Consider the following 6,000-nt stretch of genomic DNA (forward strand, 5'->3'; position numbering starts at 1 on the left):
CTGCATGAAAAACTCAGGCATTAAGGGTTTGGGTTGGACTGGGATTAAATATGAAACTGAAAATTGTTGGCATATAAATGGGTGTAAAATTATTGCTAAGAAGTATGATACTGAGATAAAACTAAAGGAAACATAATTAGATTCTTGTTTAAGTAAATAGGCATAAGCACATTCAGAATTCAGTATCTTCCATGCGGGACTATCAAAATGCTGCCCTCACAGCTCATGGTGGATCTACCAATACGCAATATGTTTGCAGCTATATAGAATTTAAATTTAGCTGCAGGGTTTGTCTATTATTTTTGTCTACCTTTTTTTATAAACCGTTTCCCGTTTCTTGAAGTAATTAGAAAAAACAATTCATTAATCCTAACAAAACGTGCTTGAGTTTAATCCTACAACTGCATATTATCGAAACAATACCGTCATTGCATAAAGCAATTATATTAAAAACATTATTTGCTTTCTTTTCCACCTTTTCGAAAGTGACCCAATTTTTTTGGCCGCCACTGTTAGCTTAGAGCAGGAATTAGCAAATGTATGGAGCAAGTCAAATCATAGGCTTAGCAAAAGCTGAGGCTAAAGAACCCCATGTCACGTTACTCAACAACGACGAATGGTTGACACGTTTTGCGTGAGACTAGCGAAAGAAACCGGATTTCTTCTAATACTTGCATTAAAATTTATTACTTGACTTAGGGTCTTTCCTTCAGAAATGAAAGTCTTCATTCTCTACATTTTATGAGTTACAACCTTAGTGCCGAGTACCTTTATTGCTGTGATGACAAATCAGGTTTAAAATGGTCTAGGTCTAGGTGATCCTTTTTAAACAGGGAAGTATTTGTTACTGTTATCGCAGTAAAATGTATATTTCAGTTAATACAAACGAGCTGATGTGTGCATCCCATGACTTCCTTTTACACCAATTTAATGTTATTTCCCCATTATTGGCAATTTTAATGTGATTGAATAGTTAAATCTCTAAATATCACCAACAGTGGCCAAATTGTAACCAGATTAAAAAAAAAAAAAATCGGTAAAATTTGTTGCCAAGTTGGCGGCAAAATTTGGCGACCGAAAGACTGGCGATATATCGCCAAGTGTCCACCAAATTAAGACACCTCTTGAGTTTGCATCGAAATTAACAATGATTTCCCCCAAAAAGGTACAAAAGACCTCTTTAGAAGCACCCGAATGCAACCAAAAGGGGAGGTGCACAACTAGACCCCACTAGGAGTTCACGTACCAAATTTCAACTTCCTAGGATATACCGTTCTTGAGTTATGCGACATACATACGCACATACATACGTATATACGGACGTCACAAGAAAACTCGTTGTAATTAACTCGGGGATTGTCAAAATTGATATTTCGGGGGTCTTTACTTTCTTAGGCACTATCCACGTGTGTTCGGGTTGAAAAAAAAAACTCAACATTCATTCAGGGGTGAGCAAAATGGAAATTAAGGCCGATTTTTGAGTGAAATTTTTTCGCGAATACAATACTTCCTTTTATGTAAAAGGAAGTAAAAATGCAACTTTTTGTATCAGTTTCTTTGGGTACTCCTTTCTCCTTTGAATACTTATCTTCCTTTGGATACTCCAGTTTGGTTTCCAAAATGAAGGTAGTACAGGCGTCCCTCGTATAACACGGTTAATTCGTTCCGTGTAGTATCGAAACCGTGTTATAAGAGGCTTTTTTAAAAACAACTTTTTGTGTTATTTTTACACTAATTAATCAAGAAGATAGTAAAACTCATGTCAATATGTACCGTGTATCGTGTTATATCGAAACCGTGTTATACGAGACTTAGAAATAATGTAAATCAAGGGATGTGTACCGTGTTATATCGAAACCAAGTTTCATAAAAACAAAAGTAAAAACTTATTAGAGTTATCAATTGTTAATAGAATGTATTAAACAAAAATGATATTCCATCTTTTTTAAAGATAAGATTCGTGTTATATCTAATGAAGTATAAATACTACCATGAAGTAAGTTTCGTACCGTGTAATATCAAAACCGTGTTATAATATTCGCAAATTTGGTTCCGTGTAACATCGAAACCGTGTTGTACAAGTACCGCTTTATACGCCTGTACTTCTGTTTCTTATTTTAAGAGGGGAGAAGACAAAAAACTTTAAACCACCCTTGGCGGCACGGAGCTTATTTCGGCTCAGTAAAAAGGAAAAAAAACGAATTCTTTGCAAGGGTGCAAATGAACAGGGAAAATATTGATCATAATGTGAAAAAAAATACCTCGTGTAAATCTTATAACCAATTGTCTTTTTTTTTTAAAAAATTCTGAACTGTTCTATAAAAATGCGCATTTGATATTTAACATTGTCTCTGCTTCTACAATACTTCATACTTTAAATTTTCGTATTAAAGTTGATTTTATGATTTTTACCGTCCAGAATTTTTAGTTTGAGAGAGATAATAATTTATGGAACTTAGAAACCATCCTAATCGCATGACGTGAGAACAACAATCCATACTTCCAACAATTCTTCGTATCTTTATTCCGCTTGAAATGAAACTTCTAATCCATGCTGCCACCTACTGTCTACAAATGGAGTTATTACCTTCACTAAAACTCTTACTTTAATAGTAACTAAAAACTAAAATTTCACACTACCTTTCAAGTATTTATGCATTTTATACATTCGAAAATCTATAAGCAGAATATTCATTTAGCTAAATTAAGGGTCTCCAAACTTTTCAGCCCGTAGGCCATTTTTGGAAATTTCTCCAGACTCGGGAGACGGGTTCTCTCCCCCCCCCCCACCCAGTTAGAGAGAGTTCATCATACAAAATGTAGTTCAGAATCACAGGAAAATTTTTATGCTAGTACTAATTAACAGATGTAAAAACAATACTCTTAATTAAGTGCTTTTATGCTATTCCTGAAATTTAAAAACTCGTTTCACATTTTACATCAAGTCTTCGTTCTCATAAGACAGATGTCGATTTAACCCACGGGAAGTTAAACAAAGAAATCGCAGCATCAGAACTAACATTTATTATTTACTAGGTTAAAATATTAAATGCTCAAAATTACTTAAAAATTGATTCAAAATTGGTTCATTTTAGTCGCTACTAACTCCTTGACATAAATTTCCTTAATTAATCATCATTAGTTATTATTTGTGAAAACATTCTATTCATTATCTGTTAGATGCACTTTGTAAGTATGACCTTATTACAACCCTTATTGACTTAGGAACACTCTCCAATGCCTTTACAGAGTATCTATCTAGCTATTTTTTTTTTTAATTTTGATGAAAAACATTTCTGAGGGTCTAACTTAACCTAAATTCTTAATGAAACAAACTACAAAAAAAATTATTAGGATTTTTTTACTCTTTCATGAAGACAGAAGAATACAAGAGTTGAACTATATGATGGTATATGCTGCTGTGTGCAGGTTTTTTTTTTTTTTTTTTCTTTTTAACCAATGATACCTTCGTGCCTACCATTGCTGGCTTAACCGGTGAAGGATACCGTATGGTGGTTGAGGGGGAGGGAAAGAAACTGAAGGGAAAACTCTTGAAATACATATACATACCGTACATATGCACATACCTATGTATACACACACACACACACACACACATATATATATATATATATATATATATATATATATATATATATATATATATATATATATATATATATATATATATATATATATATATATATATATATATATATATATATATATATATACATATATTAGGGTGTCCCAAAAAATGAAAGTCGTTTTTTTTTAAACGCATACCATCTTATTTTTTTCCTTTTATATCAAAACCGTTGTAAAAAAGTTTCATGCAATTTGAAGCAGGGTAACCCGTGCCGACTTCCGCCTAAAGGCTTAAACGTGTAAATAGCACGTGTATTCATAAGCAAGCGAACGCTGGCGACGCGATACTTTGCGAAGCTCAAAACAACTGTAAATAGTGCACAGAAAACAAATGAAAACAGAAAAACATATGTTGGGGGGGGGGCGGGGGACTTATCCGTAGCAATTTGCAAACCGTCAAACATGTCAGTACGAATACATTCCGGTCAGCGAGCGCAGTCTAGTCCTTCCATAGGGAACGAAACATGGCAGTGGAATTGCAAGGTTTGAAAAAAGAGATATTTTTAATAGGAGTCGTAAAACACCAAACTACGGGCTTTCAAACTTCCCTCTAACGGACAAGTTCCGACTGTTTTGTTTTATAACATTCGAGAAGTAAAATTAAACCATCAGTGAAAGTGCAAATCTCGCTATTCGGGAATGCATCATCTTTTGGGAAAAGGCACGCATTCCTACCAAATCGTTGCCAAATTGTGTGAACAAACTTAAAAACCTAAATTAAATTTGGAGAGACTTAAAAAAAATGCAAAGAAACTGCAAGTAGTATTCAGACAGCGCCAACAAGAATTTTAGAGTAATTTAAACAATTTATTCAATATTGCACATGCTGATGCACTTCAGTTAATCAAAATAGAGGAAGATGGGATTTTCTTGCAACTCCAAAGAGAGCCCAGCCGACGTGGTCAGTTTAGGTGGAGTGGATAAAAAAACTTGCGACAAAGAGTAAAGGGCTCGACTTTGAGCTGTCAAAGAAGAAAACAGGCGCATTAAATACGATTCCACTTCAACATCCTTGGAATTGTATGAGCATGTACAAGAAGATTCCTCTTCGAGCTCTAGTGAAAATATTAATTCAGAAAATTTCCCTGAAACATATAAATCAGTACCTGGAACAAGTATATTAGAACCTGGAACAAATATATCAGAACCTGGAACAAGTATTCCAGAACCTGGAATAAGTATTATCAGAACCTGGAACAAGTATTATCAGAACCTGGAACAAGTAAATATGTAATGAGCAGCGATTTTATTACTCCAAAGTCAGTTGCTGCATTGGACAGGTGTCCAAGTATACGAGATTATGTGTTTATTCTCGAAGCTACTATTGACGCACTTGGGTGTAACATTGATGAATATCCCATAGGTAAATATTCAATTCAAAGAATTCGAACTGAAAAGCGGAAGGAGCACGAGGAAAGAAGAAAAATTGGTTTTCAGTACGAGGTACCATCTGTTGTGAATTTACCTTGGGATATGAAACTGTTGCCTGCTTTCAGTGGTCAAAAATCAAAAGAAGATCGCTTATCTAAAGTTATTTTATATGGATGTAACGGAACAACTCATTGCTGAGTCTAAACTGGATAATTCCACAGGAAAAGAACAAACAAAGGCTGGATGAAAGGCAGTTTTAGATTGGAATCTCGAAGACAAAGTTAAAACTCTCTGTTGTGATACTACAGCTTCCAGAACAGGTCCCTTAAGTGGTTCTTGCGCTATTCTTGAGCAAAAATTTGATAGAGAAATGCTTTCTTTTGCTTGCCGCCGTCATATATATGAACTGATCTATCCCACTAAAATACAGTGCTATGGAGGAGCTGCGGAGCTGTTCCGAACTGTACCCTAAATTGGAAAATTTACTTGACTGTGCTAAACTTAGAAAGATGACTATCAAGAGTTTATAAAATTGCCTATCATATTTTTGGGTGGAGATACAAAAAATGAATTTAAAATAAGACCACCGGGAGCCATGCACAAAGCTCGATGGATGGCTCGAGTGATTTACTCCCTAAAACTATTACTATTTTATTTAGTTCACAACTAAAATTAGATACGAAGGAAAATGAAGCATTGTTTGAGTGACGATATACGTGAAACATGGCTTCAATGTATTTTGACAGTCAAAGCACCCCACAAAGATTTGTGCTTTTTGATAAAAGTGTACAAAAATGTGGACCCAATTATCTCAAAAGCTGCTGTACAAAAATTCATCCCGCTTTTATGGTATGGTCAATAATATTTCATTCCTTGATGTGAAAAAGACTGTCTCAATGCTTAATGCAGTAAACGATGCAGCTGAAAGAGCTGTAAAAATGATGCAGGACTTTCATTGTTTGCTAACAGCTGATGAGGAAC

This window comes from Uloborus diversus, chromosome 2 (assembly GCF_026930045.1).
Source record: "Uloborus diversus isolate 005 chromosome 2, Udiv.v.3.1, whole genome shotgun sequence".
NCBI classification, from domain to species: Eukaryota; Metazoa; Arthropoda; class Arachnida; order Araneae; family Uloboridae; genus Uloborus; species Uloborus diversus.